Here is a 27636-nt window from a genome sequence, read left to right as displayed (position 1 = left end):
AGCTACTATAGGGGGTCCGCCAAATCTTTGTGATATGATATAGTTTTTTTACATTAACCACTTGAACCCTAGAATTCCTTTTCTGAGGGGAACATTAGCCGAAAATAGCAGATCTACAAGCTATCAACGGCTCGCGCTGTGAGGCGTTGAGAGCTTGTAGATCGGCTATTTTTGGCAAAGAGGCTATAGGTGAGAGGGAAAGAAGAGCAGACTAAGTAAAACAAAACTTTAATCTGAAAACACAATGTTTTACAATATAGAGTAGGGGGTCCCTGCTTCATCTCTCTCTCAGCTAGGGGGTCCTTGGCCTGAAAACGTTGAAGACCCCTGGGCTACACACTAAAGTAGTGTCTACCAGTGGTGTAAAGTAACCAAGTACATTTACTCAAGTACTGTACTTTAGTACAATGTTGAGGTACTTTAACTTTACTGGAGTATTTCCAATTGTCTATACTTTTACTTCTACTCCACTACATCTCAGAGGCAAATGTTGTACTTTTACTCGGGTGCAATACGTTAGTCCGACAGACCGTTCCTCCGACAGCGCATGCTCCGACGTTTACTATACTAACCCTGTACCAAACCCGAACCCTAACCCTAACCGCACGCGGATGCCACATAGTCGGAGTAATGGTCTGTCGGACTAACGTATGCCCCCCCTTTTACTCCACTACAATTATTTGAAAACGAGTTACTAGTTACGTTGCAGATAGTATTACGTTATAAAACATACATTAACCACTTTAGCCCTATTTTATACATAGGCTATTTGATAGCAGATCTACAAGCTCACAACGTGTCTCATCGTGACACGTTGTGAGCTTGTAGATCTGCCATTTTCAAACATTTAGTTTACTTTTGGTACATTAAGTACATTTTGATACCAATACTTTTGTACCTTTACTCAAGTATATTTTGAATTCCGGACTTTTACTTGTAACAGAGTAGGCCTACTTCAACATGTAGCAGTATTGATACTTTTACTTAAGTAAAACATGTGAGTACTTTTTTCCACCACTGTTGTCTACGCACTAAAGTATTGTTAGCAAGGCAAAGTGCTGTCTACATAGTAACATCTCTGAAGGTGTATAGATGGAGTTTATGGAGTGTGTAAATGCAGTACTCTGCAATGGATCCAGTCCTGTCAGTCTGGATCACATAAAGCCTCAGCGCAGCCATATTATGAAGACATTCACAGGTGTTACCAATGATACTAATGAAGGCTCTGTTCCATTTAGTGTAGCACAGTGTTTCCACGACCCCCATAACTCTGAGAGTGTACAAATGGAACCAAATGGACCCGTAACCTGTAAGGGGCCATTTGGAAGCCCATGAGGGTCCCTGGACCCCAACTGTAGACCCACTGGTGTTTAGAGTGGGCCAACATGCACAATATCAGCACCCTGACTCTGTTTGACCAGAATGGAACAGAGCCTTCATTAGTATCATTGGTAACACCTGTGAATGTCTTCACAATATGGCTGTTGTGAATAGAGCCTATTCATCAGAGACCTTGATGTTCCATATATATATATATATATACGCACGCACGCACGCACGCACGCACGCACGCACGCACGCGCGCACACACACACACACACACACACACACACACACACACACACACACACACACACACAATTCAGCGAAAAAGTATCGGCACGTTGTACATAAAATAATGTCTATCTGTATTTTTGTGTTGATGAATTGAACTGTTTGGTGCTACTACATATGACTATGAATTGAATACCAAGGACCTCAATGGAAACAAGACCGCAAGGACTTTTTTTGGACGGACCATTTAGTCAGACCTACAGATCTTTTAGTATTTTAAATTTAATTGTGTTGTTTTACATTGTTTTGCCTGAATAAAATATTCAATCAATCAATGTGCAAACAGAGTACCAACATATTGTCAAGTTCAACCACACAGTCCATATTTTATACTGTGTGGTACGGTACAGTACAGGGTGCTTTATATCATGTGCTATAGGCTATATTACAGTACTGTGTGGTACCGGGGGACTTGGTGGAAGCAGGACCACGGCCATTTATTGATTTCTGTTTCCCTCTTTGGACGGTCCTGCATTCTTTGCTGTTTAAAAAAAGAAACACTCAAGTAAGGACCTTTTCTACACTGCAGTGTGAGAGATTGCAATGTATATTACGACTGTGTGTGTGTGTGTGTGTGTGTGGGGGGGGGGGGGGGGGGGGGGGGGGGGGTGCACAGTATTTCTGACATTCTTGTTTTGTTTTTTTTGCCTTTTGCGGCTGTCTTATTGACTTTTCATTTTTCTAAGTGCACAGCCCGGGTAATGAATGGCCTTGATCCCTGTGCAAGAAAGAGGTTACAGTGGCAGTCATTACTACAGAGAGAGAGAGCGAGAGAGAGAGAGAGAGAGAGAGAGAGAGAGAGAGAGAGAGAGAGAGAGAGAGAGAGAGAAGAGGAAGAAAGATAATAGAGAGAGAGAGAGATGAAGGGAGAAGAAAGACAGGGACAAAAGATAGAGAGAAAGAGAAACGGAAATAGGGAGTGCGTGCGGGCGCGCACAGCACACGCGCGCGCGCATGCGTTTGAAAGTGACAATGACAAACACAACGGCCAGAGCCAACTTTATAAAAGTCACTTTCATCACTCACTTCTTTCTCTCTCTCTCTCTCTTTCTCTTTCTCACTCGCTCTTTTCATTTCACGACAAAAAAACTACCTCTTCATCTCTCTCCCCTTTTCTGTCTCTTTCATCCCCTCCTCCTCTCATCCTCTCATCAGGCTGTTTACTAAATTATCCATTATTCCGCACCCCTCCCCTCGCGTTGTGTTTTATCGCTCTTCTTATTAGAGCCAATTCCCTGTTCAGCTTGCTACCCAACCCCACCCCACCCCCCTAACTCTGCCCTTCATTCATCGCTCCGTTATCTTTAGCCTTCGTTCCACTAATTATGTTTTTCTTGTATCCGAGTGGAACCGCTCACCTCGCTTCTCCTCGTAGCTTAAACACTGGATTATCACCGCTTCCAAAAAAAATCACACTCAGTGTGAAGTGGGCGGTGTGTGGTCATCACAACATGACTCACTTTAAAAAAAGGATAAATGACTTTTTTTAAAGTCCATACTGCTATTCATAGGGCTGCACATGTGTCATGTGTTTTGCTAGCCAATCACAGTCCTGCATTTGCAAAGTCAGCCAATCACATTACAGTTTGTGGTGATGACACTAGCTGTAATGTGATTGGCTGATATGAAAAAAGTATCGATTTGCATTAACAATGGAAGGGTTAGGGGGTACACACATTTTTTGGTCGGTGTCCAAAACTCACTTATAGGGGGCGGCTACACCGCCCCAAAAATTGGGGGATTGTGAGGTGGGGACAGTGGTGAAAAAAAGTTCTCAAATGTTTGCCAGACCCAAGGGGTCGGCCTACATGAGGCTTTGTCCCTCTTTCGTCCATATATGGGCATAAAAGGGACCTCGGTCCATTTCGTCCATACATGGGCATAAAAGACACAGAATTTCGTCCCCCTTTTGTCCATACATGGGCATAAAAGGGACCTCGGTTATTCTGGGTCTGGCAGAACCAGGTCTCCTGGTCTTGTTTGTCAGGGGTCTTCAACGTTTTCAGGCCAAGGGACCCCCTAGGTGAGAGAGAGATGAAGCAGGGACCCCCTCTATATTGTATAAAATTGTGTTTCAGATTAAAGTTTTGTTTTACTTAGTTCGCTCTTTTATACCTATTGCCTCTTTATCAAAAATAGCCGATCTACAAGCTCCCAACGCCTCGCAGCGCGAGGCGTTGAGAGCTTGTAGATCGGCTATTTTTGGCTAATGTTCCCCTCAGAAAAGGAATTCTATAGGGTTGTGGTTAATGTAAAAAAAAAACTAAATCCTATCACACAAAGATTTGGCGGACCCCCTATAGTAGCTCTGAGGACCCCCTAGGGGTCCCGGACCCCCTGTTGAAGACCCCTGACTTAAGTAATAGTATCAATACTGGCCGGGCAATCAGAAGAGAGAACTCATACAGGATACACAATAAATAAGTGATATTGGCATATGTGTGTGTGTGTGTGTGTGTGTGTGTGTGTGTGTGTGTGTGTGTGTGTGTGTGTGTGTGTGTGTGTGTGTGTGTGTGTGTGTGTGTGTGTGTGTGTGTGTGTGCAGTGTTGTGCCTGAACGCGTTCAATGAACGATCGTTCATGAACTCGTTCGTATTTTGGGCGAACGTGAACTGAACGTACTGTATATCCGCTAGATGAACGTTATTGTGAACGCGTTCATTCTGGCGTTTGTGAACGGCGTTCTCTCTTCGTTCAAACTTCGTTCAAGAGTGTCCCAAAATTCCATGGTTACATCGGTTTGTCATGTTGTATTTCATCCTATTCTGTGTTTCCGAGGCGTCTTGAACGCACCATCAGCCAAAAAAAGAGAAAAGCAAGGCGGCGTCTCACATTCATGTGCGCAGCGCGGAGACCGACTCCGAGTGAACAGTCTCATTGCAACGACAGCTAGTGAGCAGCACAGACAGTTACGGCCATTCGGCCAGGGCGAAGAGCTGACACTTTATCCGCTCTGCGAAGCTCATTTCCCGGCCACAAGCATTTGGAAGTTGACTTGTGTCTCTTCCAAAGTATCGGTGTTGTTTCCTTGGCTTCACTGCCGACAAAATTAACTTGAAGCTGGGCTGAATTAATAAAGTAAACACCGCGGAACGGCGAAATGAGTTTGGGATGTTACAACAACATGTCCGGACCGTGGCTGATGCGTCGTGCACCGTAGCCTACAGCCGACTTTAGGACGGTAGCCCCGGCCCCCGAACCTCTGAATGAACGTATTGTAGTCTGGACGTCCGACCCGACTTTATTTTGGCATTAAAAGTGGACTTCTGCACCTGGCTTTTGATGTTAACAGTGTCATACACTCACTTTGACAAGCCCCCAGCCCCCCCGCCAAGATGAATGAAAAATTAAAACACCATTACATTATTATGCATTACATTAGTATTAACCACATGAACCCCAGATGGGGGGAACATAAGCCAAAAATAGCCGATCTACAAGCTCACAACGTGTTGCAGCGCGACGCGTTGTGAGCTTGTAGATCTGCTATTTTTGGCAGAGAGAAAAAAAGCGTCCAAGAAAAGTAGGCCTCCCACCAAGATGAATGAAAATCTTTAGAAAATAGCAGATCTACAAGCTCACTGTGTCGCACCGTGACCTGTTGTGAGCATAGAGGTATAGGTTGTGAGCTTGTAGATCGGCTATTTTCCAATAGCCAAAACTGCAATAGGGCTGAAGTGACTCATGTATTTGCAAAATCTACATAGTAACTAGTAACTTCAGTTTTCAAATAATTAAAAATAAGTACAATATTTGCCTCTGAGATGTAGAGTAGAAGTAAGTAAGTACTGAAAACTGCTAATACTCTAGTAAAGTAAAAGTACCTCAAAATTGTACTTAAGTACAGTACTTGAATAAATGTACTTAGTTACTTTACACCACTGGAAATAATAAATATAGGGTGCTTTGTGTATGTACACCAGAGAGGATATAATGTATAAGAAAATTAAATAAATAACATTGGTTTTATAATGTATTGGATAAAAAATAAAAGTATAGTAATAATAATAAATAATAGATTCGGATGCATCCTGCTCCATATACAATACAATACAATGCACTGCTTTTCAGTTAATCATTCAAGTTTGAGACAATAAAAATATGCGATTAATAAGCGATTGATCGCGCGATTAACTACACAAATCATGCGATTAATCGCGATTAAAAATTTTAATCGCCTGACAGCACTAATATATATTGAAAAAAAAGAACGAAAAAGAACTGAACTAGTTCATTTTTTGAACCATGAACTTTAGTTCAAAATTTTGAATTATGAACTGAACTTTGAACTAGTTCATTTTAAAATTTGTGAACTGAACTTTGAACTAGTTCATATTTTAAGTGAACTTTCCCAACACTGTGTGTGTGTGTGTGTGTGTACACGCGTGTGTGTGTGTGAGAGAGTTTCATAGTGGCTCATTGTAATCATCTTATCATTATAGGCCTACAGTTCTTTCAGATTACTAGCAGCATGTCTGTTTAATCAAATTAGCCACACATTCAACTATGTGTTTCATTGTCCAAGTGAATGCCCTGTTCATACCCAGTCAGATAACTGCTACGGTTTGACATGGAGGATCGAGCAATTATACAAATACATCATTTATCAAATGTTCAAAAGATCAAATATTCAAAATGATCATTTTCATAAGCAAGTACATTTACTCAAGTACTGCACTTAAGTACAATCTTTAGGTATTTTTACTTTACTGGAGTATTTCCAGTTTTCAGTACTTTTACTTTTACTCCACTACATCTCAGGAGGCAAATATTGTACTTTTACTCCACTAATTATTTGAAAACTTTAGTTACTAGTTACAGTACTTTCCAGATATAAATGATCACATTATAAAACATACATTAACCACTTTAGCCCTATTGTATACATAGGCTATTTGAAAATAGCAGATCTACAGGCTCACAACGCGTCGCATCGCATTATTTCAGTACTTTTACTTTTGGTACTTTAAGTACATGTTGATACCAATACTTCTGTACTTTTACTCAAATAAAGCCGTTTTGAATCATTTACATTTACCGTTTATTACTGTAGCGTGTATGCTCCTTCTACTGTTATTGTATTACCTTGAAGCTGCAGCGCTGTTACAACACTGTCAGATTATTATTTTATTTGACATATAATTTCACCGTCTGTACCAAACTCTAACATTCACTCTATATCTCTGTTACATTCTCCCCCTTATGATAATAGTCAAATAGAAGAAAATAAATAAATAAGTGAAACTTATTATGAAAATACTTCAGATATACTTAGATATACAGTAGAGGGGATTACATTATAGAATGATGCAATTTAGTGCTTATGCACGCAGGTGCACGCACGCACGCACGCACGCACGCACGCACGCACGCACGCACGCACGCACGCACGCACGCACGCACGCACGCACGCACACACACACACACACACACACACACACACACACACACTCAAAACACACACACACACACACACACACACACACACACACACACACACACACACACACACACACACACACACACACACACACACACACACACACACACACTCAAAGCACACATGCTTAGACACATTCACTCATTCATGCAAATATGGACGCTCCCATATCAGGTCATGTGTGTGTGGGCGGGCGTTCCTCTTTGCCAGGTGTGTATTTAACCCATTATGACTGGGAACGCATCTGTGTCATTTTTTAAATTTCTTTGGCTATTCAAAAATAGCAGATATACAAGCTCATAGCGCGGCACCGAGCGCAGCGCTACAAGCTTTTAGATCTTTACATTTGTTCCAAAAGGTTTGGTTTGGAGCAAAAGGTTTATATAATGTAGTTAGTTTCAGGAAGAGATAAGAAGAGAAGAGGTGGGAGTGGGGAGCAAAGGGAAAAAGAAGTCAGACAGCAAAGAGAAACTTGTAAAGGATAGGCATATATATATATTTACACACACACACACACACACACACACACACACACACACACACACACACACACACACACACACACACACACACACACACACACACACACACACACACACACACAATCCATCGAAAGAGTATTGGCACATTGTACATAAAATCATATTTTTGCATCCTATATTCATTTGTAAATTGAATAGACAATCTAAAAAGCGTGCAATGGCCGCACATAATACATCTCTTCTGGGGTTCCCTGCATGGAACAACAGTATTTTCACATGGAGGTCTGTGGCCAAATACATATTTTTACGTGTACCGTTTATGCTCCTTTCTACTGTTATTTTGTTGCCCTGGAGCTGCGGCGCTGTCATATTATTATTTAATTTGACATATAATTTCACCTTCTGCACTTCACCAAACATTTTATAGTACTTACTTTAACCTTATGAACTTAAATACAAATACATTGGACACACAGAAATACCATTTAATACAATGGACTGCAGTAATTACTAAAACGGGTCATGCAAATACAAGTACATGTTGGAACAGTGTGAGCGTGCGTGTGTGTGTGTGTGTGTGTGTGTGTGTGTGTGTGTGTGTGTGTGTGTGTGTGTGTGTGTGTGTGTGTGTGTGTGTGTGTGTGTGTGTGTGTGTGTGTGTGTGTGTCAGTGTCAGTGTCTGAGTTTCATAGTGGCTCATTGTAATCATCTTATCATTGTAGGCCTACAGTTCTTTCAGATTACTAGCAGCATGTCTGTTTAAGCAAGTTAGCCACACATTCAACATGTGTTTCATTGTCCTAGTGAATGAGCCCTGTTCATACCCAGATAACAGCTACAGTTTGACATGGAGGATCGAGCAATTATACAAATACATCATTTATCAAATGTTCAAAAGATCAAATATTCAAATGATCATTTTCCATAAGTATCAGTAACCCATGTGCAGTGGTGGAAAGTACATTTACTCAAGTACTGTACTTAAAATCTTTAGGTATTTTTACTTTACTGGAGTATTTCCAGTTTTCAGTGCTTTCACTTCTACTCCACTACATCTCAGAGGCAAATATTGTACTTTTACTCCACTGAAATTATTTGAAAACTTTAGTTACTAGTTACTTTCCAGATATAAATGATCACATTATAAAACATACATTAACCACTTTAGCCCTATTGTATACATAGGCCATTTGAAAATAGCAGATCTACAAGCTCACAACGTGTCGCGATAAGACGCGTTTTGAGCTTGTAGATCTGCTATTTTCAAATATTTCAGTACTTTTACTTTTGGTACTTTAAGTACATGTTGATACCAATACTTCTGTACTTTTACTCAAATAAAGCCGTTTTGACTCATTTACATTTACCGTTTATTACTGTATGCTCCTTCTACTGTTATTGTATTACCTTGAAGCTGCGGTGCTGTTACAACACTGTCAGATTATTATTTTATTTGACATATAATTTCACCGTCTGTACCAAACTCTAACATTCACTCTATATCTCTGTAACATTCACCCCCTTATTCTAACATAAGCTTTCAAAACAAATAAAACAAAATGATGATAGTCAAATAGAAGAAAATAAATAAATAAGTGAAACTTATCATGAAAATACTTCAGATATACTTAGATATACAGTAGAGGGGATTACATTATGGAATGATGCAATTTAGTGCTTATGCACGCAGGCACGCGCACGCACGCACACACACACTCAAAACACACACACACACACACACACACACACACACACACACACACACACACAAACACACACACACACACACACACACACACACACACACACACACACACACACACACACACACACACACACACACACACACTCAAAGCACACATGCTTAGACAACACTGTTCCAAAAGGTTTGGTTTGGAGCAAAAGGTTTATATAATGTAGTTAAGAATCAGAATCAACTTTATTGTCACATTTGTCGTTTTCAGGAAGAGATAAGAAAAGAAGAGGTGGGCGTGGGGAGCAAAGAGAAAAAGAAGTCAGACAGCAAAGAGAAACATGTAAAGGATAGGCATATATATATATATATATATATATATATATATATATATCTAACTATATAAATGGCGAGCAACTTCCGCACCCTAGGTGCGACACCCCACAGCTCTGTTATCGAATAAACAACGCACCGCCAGACCACATGTCGCCAACTGACTCGCCACGGCGGCCGCGCTGAATTTACGCGTCGCGTAGGGGACATCTCATTGCTCACTACACCTTTTCCACCGCGCAACATAATTAATTCTACTCACCAAATGTCGGACAAAACGGAAGGGGAGGCAGCTTTGTACCGTTTACCGTGCACACCACCGACACCGCACGGCGACGGGTTTCGCCGAAACAACACGAGCGGCCGCCATTGCACTCTGCCCATCTCCTCCACAACAGCACACACACAGCTCCTTTGCTTCAACCCCCCCCCCCTTCTTACGTACCTCCTTTGTTCCACCCAGGCCGTTACTTTCACTTCACTCATGTCTCGATCACAATATGTCCGTCCTTCACGTGCCATGTTCATTCCAAACACAAAAACAAACAGCCATGGCCACAGCACAGCACGCTGCCCGGGGTAATCTGGTAAACAAACCTGCCTAGGTTCATGACACCACAGGACTCGACAGTGATGTCATCATTATGCAACCGGAAGTACAAATACCAAGGATAGGTCAGTGATGTCAGTCGGGTTGCCAAGTTTGCTGCCAGGTTTTAAAAAACAAGCGACAAAAACAAGCAAACCGTGCATGAAAAGAAAAAAAAACTGCCGAAGGGTTCCAGGGGGGTCCCCGGGGGTCCCAACACTCACAGGGGTCGGCGGACCACCAGGGGGTCCGCGGACCACCAAAGTAACAATCACTATTAACATTTTTTCCAATTTTTTTTTTTTTTTTTTTTTTTTCTTTTGGACACTTTTACTCCGGCGATTTGGGTACCCCAATATACACGCACCCACGCTGGGCCCCGTGCGCGGCTGGGGTTTCGGGGGGCGTAGCCCCCCGAAACTCTAGTATATATATATATATACTAGAAGTTCGGGCCGCTACGCGGCCCGAACGTCTAGCGTGACGCGTCGTTCACTTTGCAGTGCCACCTTACAGGCACCTCACAGTGTGAGAGAGAGTTTTGTGCTCTCCTAAATCCACGGCAGGCTTTGAAAGTACCCACTTCAGAAAGAGGTGACGTGCATCACCTCTCCAATGACCAAAACCCACTTTGTGATTACTCAGACCTGGTATGGCAGACCTGTGGGGAGTGTGCAGTGGTGTACAATGTGAAAAGATAGTTGAAATCGCAGGAGATGAAGTTAGCAGTTTATTTGTGTAAAGGGTCGTCGGCGTGGGTTGTGTTGAGGATGGAAGCCGTCGAACTGGTGCATCCTACCTATTTATAGGTAGGATGTGATGTCATGCTGTCGTGAGATTACGTCACACTGGCGTGTCTCATCGTGATGTCACGACCGTGATGTCATATGACGTCACACTGGCTACATACATACATACAGACAACCGACATGGCGCAGGATTCAAATTGTATATATATATATATATATATATATATATATATATATATATATATATATATATATATATATATATATATATATATATATATATATATATATATATATATATATATATTTTTTTATACACACACACACACACACACACACACACACACACACACACACACACACACACAATCCATCGAAAGAGTATTGGCACATTATACATAAAATTATGTTTTTCTGTATTTTTGCGTATTTTTGCATCCTATATTCATTGGCAATTTGAATAGACAATCTAAAAAGCGTGCAATGGCCGCACATAATACATCTCTTCTGGGGTTCCCTGCATGGAACAACAGTATTTTCACACGGAGGTCTGTGGCCAAATACATATTTTTACATGTACCGTTTATGCTCCTTTCTACTGTTATTCTGTTGCCCTGGAGCTGCGGCACTGTCATATTATTATTTAATTTGACATATAATTTCACCTTCTGCACTTCACCAAACATTTTATAGTGCTTACTTTAACCTTATGAACTTAAATACAAATACATTGGACACACATAAATACCATTTAATACAATGGGGTCATGCAAATACAATTACATGTTGGAACAGTGTGAGCGTGCGTGTGTGTGTGTGTGTGTGTGTGTGTGTGTGTGTGTGTGTGTGTGTGTGTGTGTGTGTGTGTGTGTGTGTGTGTGTGTGTGTGTGTGTGTGTGTGTGTGTGTGCGCGCGCGCACGCGTGCCTCTGTGTCAGTGTCTGAGTTTCATAGTGGCTCATTGTAACCATCTTATCATTGTAGGCCTACAGTTCTTTCAGATTACTAGCCGTGTGTCTGTTTAAGCAAGTTAGCCACACATTCAACATGTGTTTCATTGTCCTAGTGAATGAGCACTGTTCAAACCAGGTCAGATAACAGCTACGGTTTGACATGGAGGATCGAGCAATTATACAAATACTGTACATCATTTATCAAATGTTCAAAAGATCAAATATTCAAAATTATCATTTTCCATAAGTATCAGTAACCCATGTGCAGTGGTGGATAGTAACTGTACATTTACTCAAGTACTGTACTGTACTTACAGTAAGTGCAAATTTGAGGTACTTTTTCTTTACTGGAGTATTTCCAATTGTCTATACTTTTACTTCTACTCGACTACTTCTCAGAGGCAAATTTTGTACTTTTACTGTACTACACTTATTTGAAAACTTAAGTTACTTAAAATAGCCGATCTACATGCCGAAAATAGCCGATCTACAAGCTCACAACGCGTCGCGATGTACTTTTACTCAAGTACATTTTGAAATCCGGACTTGCAACAGAGTACTTCTACATTGCAGTATTGGTATACTTTCACTTAAGTAAAATATTGGAGTACTTTTTCCACCCCTGGTGGGTCGGTGGACCGCTGTGGCCCTGGGGGGCCCGGGTAAATTGTCTGAGCCAAAACGATTCTTCCAAATCCAGAACCACGAAAAAAAAAAGAAAGAAAAATTGAGGCTGAGATATCAAAGGAAGTGTTTTCCTCCATGTTCTGACACTCGGATAAGAGAGAGGAGCCGTTTTGACTCATTTACATTTACCGTTTATTACTGTAGCGTGTACGCTCCTTCTACTGTTATTTTATTACCTTGAAGCTGCGGCACTGTTACAACACATTTACAACACATGACCATATCAGGTCCTGTGTGTGTGGGCGGGCGTTCCGCTGTGCCAGGTGTGTATTTAACCCATTAAGACCGGGAACGCATCTGTGTCATTTTTTTAAATTTCTTTGGCTATTCAAAAATAGCAGATCTACAAGCTCACAGCGCAGCAACCGAGTGCCGCGCTACAAGCTTGTAGATCTGCTATTTTCGAAAAATCGTGAAAATGTGTGCAAATCTTTGAATATACATATTTTTAAAGCGAACATTTGTAACTCTTTGCTTCTTGGGGTCCCTGGAAAAGAATATTTTGAGATGGTGGTCTGTGGCAAAATACATTTATGGGGGTCCTTGACATGAAAAAGTTTGAGAACCACTGATATTGCAGCATACGTCTTTTTCAAAAAACTGTTAGGATTTAGAAGATATTTTGTAGAATCGCCCTCGGGTCTTAATGGGTTAAGGTCCTGGGGTGAGTTCCTCCAGTCAGTCTCCTAGCTGTCCTCAGAGAGAACTCATCATCATCCTCATTCTCATCATGACGATCCTGGCTCTGCTGCCTGTGCTGCTGCTGCTGCTTCCATGCCTGGCCGAGGGACGGGTTGTCGACTCCTTCACTGACATGACCAAGAACCGAGGTTGTCCTCAGTTCTTCTTCCCCAACCCGGCTGACCAGAACGTACACATCGTCCCCACCATCCTTGACGGCAGTCAAGCTGAGCCACAACGCTACGCGATGATCTGTCAGGTGCATGGCGACGAGGTCAGATTTGCCACTCTTTATGACACCACAAACAGGATCCCTGTGTATTCTGCGTATACCTACGACCCAAATGCCGAAGGAGAAGGAAACTACAGAGAGTGGAAGATTGAGCCTCAGGTGAGTCTCTTCTTCTTAAGTGCCAAAACCGTATATATACGGTTTTTGCAATACTTACATGGAGTGCCAAAACCGTATATATACGTTTTTTGCAATACTTACATGGAGTGCCAAAACCGTATATATACGGTTTAAAAAAAAAAAAAAAAAAAAAAAAAAAATCATTTTTTTTTTTCATTTTTTTTTTTTTTTTTTACCTTTTAAGCACCAGGAGATATCATTTTCCGAAGATTTTGACTCCAATCCACTTTCTGGTTAACTCATGACTTCAAAAGCCTGTATCTCGGCTCCTAAAAAATGGTTAAAAATCCTGGCACTCAGTGTACTCTGTTTTTAAAAAAACCTGGCACCCAATGTGTTAAAGGACACATTCAGAATTTGCAAATGTACATCTGTGTTACTGATTACCCTTAGTTGTCGTATGGTGACATTTTGCTGTTTTGTATGTTGTCACTGGCGGGCAGAAAACGTGTTTCTCCTAATCTCCTTACTACAACTACAAGCTTGTACTTAAAGTACCAAAAGTAAAAGTACTGAAATGTTTGAAAATAGCAGATCTACAAGCTCACAACGCGTCGCATCGCGACGCGTTGTGAGCTTGTAGATCTGCTATTTTCAAATAGCCAAGGTATAAAATAGGGCTAAAGTGGTTAATGGATGTTTTATAATATAATAATTGATACTTGCTAAGTAACTAGTAACTAAAGTTTTCAAATAATTTTAGTGGAGTAAAAGTACAATATTTGCCTCTGAGGTGTACAGTCGTGGAGTAGATGTAGAAGTACTCGAAATTGGAAATACTCCAGTAAAGTAAAAATACCTCAATTGTACTTAAGTACAGTACTTAAGTACATGTACTTAGTTACTTTACACCACTGTTACAAAGACATACAAAGTTTCCACCCGACAGTGACGATATATTTGACAGTGTATATCAGGGGGTCGGCATCCTTTTTGACATGAAGTGTACGTTTTCATTTTCTTGATAGTCAGTTTGCCATATCAACATTAAAGGAGTAGTTCACCCAAAAAAGGACTTCTTTTCTATCAATTACACACCCTTCATGGGGTGTGTAATTGATAGAAAATAAGTTGTTTTTTTGGGATCAACAGTTTTTTTTCAAGATCAACAGTTTATCCTTTTGACTATAGGCTCTATGCACAGCAGCCATATTGGACCGAAATTGGGCCCCTTCCTTGCTTCCTTCACAGGTGTTACCAATGACACTAATGAAGGCTCTGTTCCATTTAGTGTAGCACGGTGGTTCTCAAACGTTTTAATTTCAAGGACCCCCATAACTCTGAGAGTGTACAAATGGAACCAAATGGACCCTCCCGGGTCCATTTGGTTCCATGTGTACACTCTCAGAGTTACACCCTCTCAAGGAACCATGAGGGTCCCTGGACCACACTTTGAGACCCACTAGTATTGCCAGTGAGCCAACATGCACAATATCAGCACCCTGACTCTGTTTGACCAGAATGGAACAGAGCCTTCATTAGTATCATTGGTAACACCTGTGAAGGAAGTCAGAAGAGGCCCACTTTTTCTCCAAAATGGCTGCTGTGCATAGAGCCTATTCCCTGTGTACATTGTTTTGTTATGAGCAAATTGTCAATGCATCAATCAATCAATCGATCAATCAAAAAGTGGACAAACAGTAATAATGACTCCATTTCACAGCTGGAGGCAGCTGACGCAGATGACAACATGATCTGGGAGAGCGATATGACAACAGCTCCAGCAGGTCTGCGCCAGGCTCTGGATGGGGACTATGCTGACTCTGGTTACAGCAGAGGCCACCTGTACCCGTGCTCGTATGGAGAGTCAGCTCACAGAAGCCACCTGCACTCTCACCAACGCAGCGCCGCAGTTTAAAACACACAACAATGAATGGGCGACCCAGGTTGAGGAGCCGCTGAAAAAAGAGATAAAAAGGCTAAATTGCAAACGGCCAGCTCACATAGTCACCGGGGTAGTGCCAGGGGACACGTGGCTGAAAGAGAGAGTGAACGTGCCCAGTTATTTCTGGACCGCTTTCTGTTGCGACGGTAATACGGGCCGTGTTTCTCGAGCCGTTCTGTCAAAGAATGAGGAAGTGAAAGTAAGCACAAGAACAGACAAAAACACCAATTTCATGGAGGTGATGAAGGTGTGTGAATTGGAGGACAGGCTTTACACATTTTACTTTACTTCAGTTGATGCAGCAAACATAAGGTTGACCAGCTTCTGTGACGAAATTGGACATGAGAATGACGACAAAATGGCCATTCCAAATACATTGTTTGGCCACAAGTGTGGCTGATTAGATGTAACCCTACAGAGACACCTGATGCTATACGCTAGCTTTTAGAAGTGGTCAGAGCATTAGCCTTGAGCTTCACCCGATGTTAAAGGGATATTTCACTTTCAAAAAAACTTTGGGTCATTTCATCGTCTACTCAGGCTTTTGTGAGCCCCCCGGACAGTTTTGAAGTTGCTTGATTCAGTATTTAGATATTTGATATACATTTTATCAGACACGCCCCCTTCCTATACAAAGCCATTATAACTTCAAACTTAATTAATCGTAAACACCCGTCCTTGGTTCTGGTGACTGATATTGTCCTTTTAATACGTGAGGAGACCATGTTTTTTCAATTACTTTTTTCATTTATCTTTAAAAAAAAATTGGGAAAATGAAAAAAAAAAGATGTATACAATAATAAATACAAAAAAACGAAAAAGTAATCGAAAAAACACGGCCCCCTCACGTATTAGGAGGGCAGGATGAGTCACCAGAACGAAGGACGGGTGTTTTTGATGAATCTGACATGTTAAAAATCGAGTTTGAAAATGGGTTTGTATAGGAAGGGTGCACGTCTGATAAAATGAATATCAAATATCTAAATACTGAATCAAGCAACTTAAAAACTGTCTGGGGTGCTCCCAAAAGCCTGAGTAGATGAAATGACCGAAAGTTTTTTTTAAAGTGAAATATCCCTTTAACTTTAATCCTAACGCTAATGTTAACCGTAACATGATTGCTTTATTATAATTTGGTTGATAATTGCATTAGTATTGATTCATAAACTGTAGAAGAATTCTATTCTTATTTAGTCTTAATTGTATAATCAGTCCAGTTTCATGTGTTGTGTGTGATTTATGAAACCATGTCACTCCACAAACTGTTGAATGTAGGCTTGATGACTGCTGGAGCAAATAATATGACCTGTCAATCATAAACATTGATTTATATGTCAAAAACACTGTCTAATGTGTGGTTTGTTTTTCTATTTAAGCGTGCACTACACTGATATGAAATGTGTAAAATAGACTGTATATCATGCATGAAGCTCTTATAATCAGTGCTGGACAGTAGCCTAACTAAGTACAATTACTTGAGTACTGTACTTCCAAACACATGATTTTCACTCTGCTATTTCTTTTTAACCCATTAAGACCTGAAGAAGCATCTGTGTCATTTTTAGATTTGAGATAAAAAGCATTATTTTACACTTTGGCTATTCAAAAATAGCAGATCTACAAGCTCATAGCGCGGCACCGAGTGCCGCGCTATGAGCTTGTAGATCTGCCATTTTTGAGAAATCGTTAAAATGTGTGCAAATCTTTGAATATATATATATTATATATTATATATTATATATACACGAACATTTGTAACTCAAATCTTTGCTTCTGGGGGTCCCTGGAACAAAATGTTTTGCTTCTGGGGGTCCCTGGCCAAATACATATCATTTTGGGGTCCTTGACATGAAAATGTTTGAGAACCACTGACATAGTAACATAAGTTTTTTCACAAAACTGTTTTTAGAAGACATTCTAAAAACAGATATTCTGTAGAATCGGCCTGAGGCCTATTAATGGGTTAATATAAATGTTGTACTTTTGACTCCACTACATTTCTATGAAGGGATAAAGTACATTAAGAATCAAACACTTACCCTCACGGATACTTTTGGCTCCGCCCCCTCAGCCAAAAGTACACCTTGCGTATGTCACTGATCACATGACCTCAATCAATTATCCATTTCTAGTTGACATAGACACACAGTTCTAAGGTGTATTAAAGACATAGTTCAATGTTGAAAATGAGTGGTATACCCCTTTAAGCCCTATGTCAAAGCTCACAAGCTCTGTGCGACACGTTGTGAGCTTTTAGATCAGCTGTTTTCACCATTTTTGAAAATGTAGGTTCTATGAGATTTTCGTATTTCTTTTTTTTACATTATTTTGGAAATGTTCTAAATTTCAAATCAGCAATGCAACATAGAGCTTCTGTGGTGTATTTTGTTTTGTCCTTATAGAATATTATAAAATATTATTTAATATTGTTTATATAAGTACCAGTATTGTTATTTGATATGTATTGGTCCGGTTTATGCTACTGCAGGCCCGAGGGGCTAATTTATGCGAGAGGGCCTCTCAATAGCCACTGCTGAAAGGAACTTTGACCTTTGTTGACCTCTCGGATCATTGTCTGAGGAAACTAGTACTGTATGTGATCTACAGTGGTGGAAAAAGTACCCAAATGTTTTACTTAAGTAAAAGTATCAATACTGCAATTTAGAAATACTCTGTTACAAGTAAAAGAACGTAATTCTAAAAGTACAAAAGTCTTGGCATCAAAATGTACTGAAGCACCAACAGTAAAAGTACCCATTATGCAGAATGTCCCATTTCAAGTTTTCAAAATGTATACAAATCTTTTGAAAATACCCGATCTACAAGCTCACAACGCGTCGCATTGTGACATGTTGTGAGCTTGTAGATCTGCTATTTTCAAATAGCCGAACTATATACAGAGCTTAAGTGGTTATTGTATGTTTAGTAATCAAAATCTACATCTAAAAAGTAACTAACTCAAGTTTTCAAATAACTGTAGTAGAGTAAAAGTACAATGTTTGCCTCCGAGATGTAGTGGAGTAGAAGTTAAAGTATAGACAATTGGAAATACTCCAGTAAAGTAAAAGTACCTCAAAATTGTATTCAAGTACAGTACTTGAGTAAATGTACTTAGTTACTTTACACCACTGGATCTATGTATGTCAGACGCAGAACACTGGTCGTATGGATTTGAAATGTAATTAAGAGAACACCAAACACAGCTGTGACACACACATGTAAGATCACATAAAGGGAGCTGATCCTTTGTTCAGGTTCAGTTCTGTTCCATTCCATGTTGGGCTGTGTTTCGGCCAGGGAAGAGCTCCGTCCTTTTTGGAAATGAAATACAAATGAAAGAAACTAAAAAATACAAAAAGACTGGCTTGTACATTCGTCTCTCTTCCCTCTCCACCCGCGGAAAATATAGAACACTTCCAAAGACATGAGTTGCACTTCCAAAGACATGAGTTACACTGACACCATCCCATCAATGACATTACAATTTATTTCCCACATCATGATTGAATTGAACTGAACTGAACTGAACAGGTCTGTCTGTCTGTCTGTCTGTCTGTCTGTCTGTCTGTCTGTCTGTCTGTCTGTCTGTCTGTCTGTCTGTCTGTCCGTCCGTCCGTCCGTCCGTCCGTCCGTCCGTCCGTCCGTCCGTCCGTCCGTCCGTCCGTCCGTCCAAGGTTCAAGTTGTTAAACTTAACTTATGAAGGTGAACAAATCCTCCACTCAGCACACGGGGAGCAAAAAGGATTTGTCAGTTTACCGCTAGATGAACACTTTCATGCTGACTGGAAATGTAGTCTTTATCATTGGACTTCACAAAAGTCTGCAGCAAAGACTGCAGCAAGACGTTCCCACTATAGATGGGGAGAGGCTAATTCACAAGAGTTTTGTCGCCCCGCCGCGTGACAAGCAAGTCGTACAGAAACGACGTCCAAGCGTGACGTTTTAATGACCCTGGCGGGTGCAGCGCGAGGCTGAAGAAGTCGAGCGGACCCCCCTCAGCGCGTATATCGATTTCCCACACAGACATCTTGTGGACTTCCACGCTTTCGCGCACATAATTACATTTCATGTCCTCAAGTTATTGCAAACCGAGCGAGACAACCATCTGGAATTTAAACAGGAGTCAGTGAGCCTTACTTCAGATGTTTTTTTATTAATTGACCTTTTATATTTTTCAATAAAGCCTTAGTGCCTTTACCTGCTCTTAGGCAATCTGCGCACACCGCCGCCATTAAACATCATTTTCTCCGTGCCTATACACTCCGCTATTACCCCGGCGCCGTGCAATTACAAAGATTCATGAATGTTGACATGTTCTACTGTTTGCACTTATTGAAAGTCACTCCGGATAACGGCACCCGCCGAGTGTCTTAACCCTTTGAGACCGGGAACGCATCTGTGTCATTTTAAGATTTCTTTGGCTATATAAAAATAGCAGATCTACAAGCTCATAGCCCGGCACCGAGTGCCGCACTATGAGCTTGTAGATCTGCTATTTTTTTGAAAAAAATCTTGAAAATGTGTGCAAATATATATATATACATTTTAACTCAAATCTTTGCTTCTGGGGGTCCCTAGAACAAAATATTTTGAGATAGGGGTCTGCAAACAAATACATATCATTTTGGGGGTCCTTGACATGAAAAATGTTTGAGAACCACTGATATTATTAATTATTTTTTTACTATTTTTTCAAAAACACGTCAAACACGTCATTGGCACGTTGAGCCATAGCGGTAAAAACACGTGAAACACGTTAATGTCACTCAATGAGTTAGCAACTTAAGTTAAAAAAAAGAAAAGAAAACTGTTAGGATTTAGAAGACATTTGTAGAATCCCCAGAAGCAACGATTTGAGTAAAAAATGTTTGCTTTAAAAATATATATATATATATTAAAAGACTTGCACACATTTTCATGATTGTTCAAAAGATAGCAGATTTATATTAGCTTGTACAGTATATCTGCTATTTTTGAATAGCCAAAGAAATCTAAAGTGACACAGATGTGTTCCCGGTCTTAATGGGTTAAAATGGAAATGGATCACGCAAGCCGAGCCTAAGGGGGGGGGTGTACATAATTGAATCTGAGTCAGAGGGGTGCCTGGCCATTTTATCTTATTACTTAAAATGCATATGCTTATAAACGAACACGCTCCTTGCCAAACCTGCCTAGAGGAAGACAGAGTCATTACTCCGACTTATTGTTTCTGCCATTTTCTCTGGGTTTTATTAGGAGAGCCGACGCTGTTGTTGGCTCACTCCTCGTCCCGCCTGCCCGATGCATTATTCATGGGCTAACTTTCCACATTGTTAACAATCAAAGGAGCTCTTAAAGGGGCATACCCAGCCCTTTTTGACGTGTGGCTCTTTTGTCACGCTTACTTTGATAGGATTTTTATTCCTCAAAGCTGTGTTTTTTTTATGTCTTTTTTTCGTTGTTGAGATATATCGGCCTATTTGATTGTTATTGGAGTTTGGTGCCATCTCAGGTCTTTTTGCTATGCCTTGATTTTACTCTTACTTCTTTCTCTTTTTTTTTTTTTTTTACCCCTAGCACGGTTTTATGTGTTTTTTTGCCTGTGTTTTTAAACCCTGTTGCACTTGAGATTTGTGAAAATGTAAAGTGTGTTACAAATACGAATCACCTGTAAATCACATGAAACGTACCACACCTCATCAACATTCCATTCTCTTGTGGGTGTTCCCACTTAGATTTCTTCATCTACTGTAGGTTGACTTTGCCAAAATCAGTAAGTTTCAAATGCATATACAGTATACAGATAATGTATGGGACTGGGATGGGGGCTAAAGCTGGTACAATGGACCTACATCGTAACATTGAAGAGAGAACAAACACCAGAAAATATTTTGTTTATAATATTTTTGTGTAATTTTGAGGTGTGCATATGAGGCATCAGACATCAGTAACAATCACAAAAAGGATGCTATATCTCAATACAAAGATATCCAAAAATGGTTTCGATTTTTTTTCTTCTAAATCCTATATCAAAATAAGAGTAACAAAGAACCGACATTCATAAAAAGGCTGGTATGCTGCTTTAAAAAGGTTGTCTTCTTTTTGTATATGCATGCTCTGTCTCACATTCACACCCCGGGAGCTTGCCTGTGGTGGGTGGACATACATAGTCCTTAACTGGGGGTCTCCAAGGGGACATTTAGGGGTTAAATGCCTTGCCTAAGGGGACCCTGGCAGCAGTGCTGCAGAGAGGAGGGAGAGCATGTTATTCACTTGTGTTGAAAAAGGTTTGAGGACCCCCGAGAACACAATTATAAAAGTGATATGAGGAGAATAAAGGAATAAAATCTTGCAAATGCAATGAAAATAACAAGAGTGCATGTGCGTGTGCGTGTGCATGTGCGTGTGCGCGTGCGTGTGCGTGTGCGCGCGCGTGTGTGTGTGTGTGTGTGGGAGGGCGGGTAGGGGGATCATTGCTACAGAAAATTAAAAAACGAAAGATTTACAGGAAAATCAACTATATTTTTCCATGGTCTCCGGCTCTTTATGGAAAAATGATAACCTGGCCTGTTTCATTGTTTGAAAACATACATAAACTCATGTAACTCACACCCACCCTCCATCCCATCGCCTGAGGGAGACAGCGGGATTACTTATATCCTCCCCTCGCCCAGGTGAGAGCGTTTTAACAATCTTTTATCAGACAACAAAGCCCGTGGTTACTGAGCACTGTTATACGGCCCTTCTCAGCACATAAACAGAATAAAAACTGACTGGCCATCTTAGGCATGACCGAGTCAAAACACGCTTTATGAGCTGAAAGAGAAACGATCTTGTACGCCATTAAACGTTGATGAAAACCTTCTCAGCGACGCGGCTAGGATCAAGGAGGATCAAGCAGGTTTAAAGGACAACGATGATAATTTCCATTAAAGTCTTAAAAGGGGGGAATATGATGTGTCATAGTGGATAGCTCCCATCGCACCGGGCAGCGCTCTGTCGTTGTCCACTATCGCATTTATCCTTTCAAACTCATAAACAAGCAGTTTGCGTTTTATTTTTTGTTCTTTCCTGTTCTGTCCAGAATGTGCCCGACGGTGCGTGTCTGCGATGCGAGAGGAGGGGATAGAAGTGATGACCAAAGTATACCATGTGCCATTTTATTATCGTTACTGGCCACTTCTGTGTTCATGGCTCACTGGCGCTGAAGGAAGAGCACATTATGGGCCATTACATCCACGTACCTTAGGGCAAAAACTACCCCCCACCCCTAATATATATATATATATATATATATATATATATATATATATATATATATATATATATATATATATATATATATATATATATATACACATACACATACACATACACATACACATACACATACACATACACATACACACACACACCATACTAACACACAATTAGCACAAAACCTGCCGTGAAAACAATTAGGCCATTAAGACACTGTGGCAATGAATGTTAAACGACGTGGGCAGATGACAACAAGGACAGCAAATCCATGGCTTCATGGAGAACGCGATGGCCACCTTAAGTGCATTCCAATGCGTTGATGCTCCTCGCTATGTGTTTTTAATTGCTTCATTGAAGCCATTGATTCCGCCATGGGGCACGTGTGGAGCGGAAGGAAGCGGGATCATTTGTAATGCTATAATTGGCCCAGGGGGCGGGGTGGAGTGCATGTTCATGTTTCTAAAAGACAAAGAGGCAGCAGAGTCTAGTAAATAGGAATAATACAGTCCATTAATACAATATCGAAGTAGTAGCAGAAAACTCTGTTACAACCTGCATTTGATGATAACATTCTACATATCATGTTTAAACGTGCTTCCATCAATGCTATCTGTATAAACCAATTATTTGTTTACCAACATTGAGACTGGAAGCACAGGTGATTGTTATGATGCAATCAATTCTCAACCTGTTGTTTACCCCAACTTACCCCTCTTGTGTGTTGGCTAGTGCTGCGTGCCCTAGCGAGACCTGGCAGAATGGGTTTAATTTGCAACCAGTATGACGCTTGCAACCAGTGTGACGTTGTCTCTTAAGGGGTCTATATGCAGATATATTTATTTGTTATTTTAAGCCGTTTATCTCTTTCCCTTTGCTCTCTCTCTACCTGCATTATCTCTTCTCGCGGGATAATGCAGGTAAATCCCGCAAATTCGTGGTAAACTCTCGCGGGATTTGACCCGCTATTCACAATAAAGGCACTTGGATAGTTTTAGCTTGGCAATCAGTGTTCACAGTCAGACCTCTAGAAATGCAATATCAGAATGCCAACGAAATGATACATAGAATGAAATGCTCAAATCTATAAGTCGGGGGCCTTTTCTTCACTCGTGTTTACCTTGCTTACAGTACATTGCTCTGGATTAAGAGTGTCTGCTAAATAATTGAAAATCCATTAACTATGCATGGAGTGAGTTTATGGAGCTTATGGTGTGTGACACTATCTTACGACAAAGTGTACACTGTTTCAGGCTTGGTTTAGACAGGTGGTCTCGCTGAGCATGGGACTGTTGCCAAGGACAGGGGAGTTTATAATTAGCTGCTGTGTGTAACAACGATGCTTTACATTCTCTGAGCGCGCACCCAATCCGCTAATCGCAGAACCCAGCTGTGGTCGACCTTTGACTTCTTCACAGCGTTGCGTCTCGTATTTTTTAACACGCCCCCCGAAAATCCACACATCTCTTCACTGTGGCTCGCGCCTGCATTCAAACTGCATATAGGCTATATGCACAGCAGCCATATTGGAAGGAAATTGGGCCTTCACAGGTGTTACCAATGATACTAATGAAGGCTCTGTTCCATTTAGTGTAGCACAGTGGTTCTCAAACTTTTTAATTTCAAGGACTCCCATAACTCTCAGAGTTACACACCCTCTCAGAGTTACACACCCGTAAGGGGCCATTTGGAACCCGCTCCCTGGACCACACTTTGAGACCAGAATGGAACAGAGCCTTAATTAGTTTTATTGGTAACACCTGTTAAGGAAACAAGAAGAGGCCCAATTTCTTTACAATATGGCTGCTGTGCATAGAGCCTATTCCTAGGTTACCAAGACTTGCAGCATCGTTGATACTTGGTTTTCTTTATTTTCCCCTTGTTCTATTGTGACAATGAATTTGAATATTAATTAGGTGGGCATAACAAGCTTCGGCTTCAGCCCATACCTTTTCGGGCCAATAGTTATCTTGTTGCCTTTATTCTGTATGTACAACTGTTTTGTTAAATCGAGACCGAAATAGATAAACGAAGAAAAATAGGCCTCAGACTTCCGTTCCCTGTCTGTTGACCTTTAGAGTCCAAATGGAAGCACGCACATCCAAAATGTCAGAATTGCAGTCAAGTGGATGACACAGTTCACACCACAACTATAACAAATATTGGTGAACAATATAGTTATCGTTATAGTTATAGTTATAGTGCTCAGTGTGAACTAGTGTATTTTAACCCATTAAGACCTGGAATGCATCTGTGTCACTTTAGATTTCTTTGGCTATTCAAAAATAGCAGATATACAAGCTCATAGCGCGGCACCGAGTGCCGCACTATGAACTTGTAGATCTGCTATTTTTGAAAAATCGTGAAAAAAAAAAATATATATATATTTTTTTTTTTATCCCGCGATTTTTGTAACCCATTTTTTTCACCCAGTGCCAATTTCCTAAGTGATCCTGGGCGCTACACCAGCCCTACACCAGCACTACACCAGTCCCCCACAGCCTGGGGAGGCCAGGGCCGAGCTCATGCTTCCTTCAGTGCATGAGAGCCAACTGACCTTCTTGTCACCTGACAGGGGGGAGTTTCCTTGGTAGGACGTAGCGCGTGGAAGGAACACGTTATTCCAACCAGCTCCCTTCCCCTCCATCAGGCGCCCCGGCTGTCATGGGGGAGGCGGTATAGTGACCAGGATTACTACATGTTTTTGTGAGGGTATTAACTACCCTAGGAGACACGGGGAGAACATGCAAACTCCACACAGAGTAGGCCCTTTCGCCAACCCCACCTAGGGTATGGGCGCTGATGACGCGGAGGAGAAGACACGCCCCCAGCGAAAAAATATTTTTAAGAATCGCCTCTGGTCTTAAAGGGTTAAAGTAGTTAACCCCTTAAACCCCAGCAATCCTTATTGTGGGGAAAGCTTTCGCAAAATGTTTTTTTGCAGATTGACAAGCTTGTCGATCGGCTATGTTCAGTGGAAGCATTGCCCACATCAACAGAAAACAGAAAATGCACAAGTATAGCGCTGGGGGGACTCCGGTCAACCATAATAGGGTTTAAGTGGTTAAGCTGATATGTTGATGCTACTGCACATTAACTGATTCTGTTGAGGACCCCCTGGAACCCCCTCACAGACCAAATTTGGGTCCCCGGACCCCACTTTGAGAACCACTCCTCTAATCATCCGTCCTTCCCATAACCCAGGGCTCTGGAGATCAGGTCTGATTAATGTAAATGCCAAACAGCTCTCATTTAACACCCCTCCCCCCCCCCCCCCTCCTCCCTCGTTTTTATTAATGGCCCTAATCAACTTTAAACAAATAATTTGTGTACCATGAATCATTTACACGTGTCGCCCTCCTACAGTACCTGTGAAATACAAATTCTTAATTATTTAGTCTTTATTTTGGATCCCCGTTGGCTACCTCAGTGTGGGCGCTATAGACTTACTGTTGGGATTCACATGTTAGCAACAACAAATACGAAACAAATACAATAATTAAAATTATGCTACATCAATTAAACAAAAAAAGTAAAAATAAGTGTAAAATCAGTAAATAAGTAATCACTGCTTATGAAACAAACAATGGTAACCAATAGTAATCACAAAATGAAAATAAAAACACAGTTCACAAAATGCACAACAAAAAGATGAAAATCATCAAAGGTTATCAATTTCTGTTTTAGTAATTCTTCTTTTAAAGAAAATCAATTTTTGTATACTGTTTTGGATGGGGAGCATAGTGACATGCATAAAAAAAAAACAATATTAGTTCTCACCATAATAATAAATGCTGTGGAGGGGGAGGGCGGCATTCCACGTTTGATCCCCTTTTTAGCTTTTTACCTCATTCTTATGCCTCTTTCTCTCAGCCTCCTGCCCCAGGGTTTCTTCAAAGCAGTCCGATTGAACGAGAGAGTTTTGACATGTTCTCTCCTCGACACGTTCACTTGGTTCAAAAACACCCATTATGGGGATTCGAGGTTTGGCACACTATAGCCTACAGTAGCACGCTGGGCAAGATAGACCTAGCCGTTTGAGTGTCTAAGCCAGGGGTGGGCGACTTTGATGATGGAGAGGGCCACTATATTTCCACACTCACTCCAGAGGGCCACATTGCATAATATTATACTGTTGGGCAGACACCTCTTATCTCTGCATTTTCACTTTTTGCATAAATTAACACCGTATACTTCGCCATTCTATGTCACACAAAAGTAGCAAAAATAGCAGATCTACAAGCTCAAAACGTGTCGCAGCGCGACACGTTTTGAGCTTGTAGATCGGCTATTTTTGAATTGAAATCCTGATTTTTTTTTATTGGAATCCTGAAAAAAAAAATTGTATTCATTTCAAATGCATTTAGTTATACTTATGTTAACTTTTATTTTACTTAAATGCAAATACATTGGACATAAAAAAGACAATAGAAGCAATTTGGTAATGACTAGTACCAATTTAATACTAGTCATTAAGCTACTAATATAGACTGAAGTAATTAAAGCGGGGTCATGTTTGCATGTTTGGAATTGTAACAGCTGAAATCAATAATATATCAGTATTCCGATATTAACCTGCGGGCCGCGTTAATTGAAGGTGCTCATGTATGGTCTAAGCGGAGGTACACTGTACTGTACTGTACTGTACTGTACTGTACTGTACTGTACTGTACTGTACTGTACTGTACTGGTCTCATCTCATATTCAGGGCTGGGGAGAGACACACATTGTGTCCCAATCTCAATGTTCTGCATCTCAAGTCTATAAGTGCTCAGGGCTGTCCCACTGTAAAGTTGTCACGTGCGTAAGGCTTGAGTACACACTTTCTTTGTCAGTCTGTTTTGCTGCAGATTCTCCCGAAGGCCATAGTCAACAATTCTTAG

General features: G+C 40.9%; 2 protein-coding genes across 2 annotated transcripts in view; one reads left to right on the top strand and one right to left on the bottom strand.

Moving 5' to 3' along the window:
* LOC311059509 (uncharacterized protein) overlaps positions 1-27636 on the bottom strand; it is a 564856-nt gene that overhangs the window by 260295 nt on the left and 276925 nt on the right. The gene's annotated exons all lie outside the window — the stretch shown is intronic.
* The window catches only part of LOC311064280 (zeta-sarcoglycan-like), a gene marked incomplete at both ends in the record, with an annotated part of 321667 nt that overhangs the window by 176184 nt on the left and 117847 nt on the right, over positions 1-27636 (top strand). The window lies entirely within an intron of this gene.

This window comes from Gymnoscopelus microlampas, assembly GCF_963454915.1.
Source record: "Gymnoscopelus microlampas genome assembly, chromosome: 2".
Lineage (NCBI taxonomy): Eukaryota > Metazoa > Chordata > Actinopteri > Myctophiformes > Myctophidae > Gymnoscopelus > Gymnoscopelus microlampas.
The sequence above is the reverse complement of the archived record's forward strand: the minus strand, read 5'-3'. Positions and strand labels throughout refer to the sequence as shown.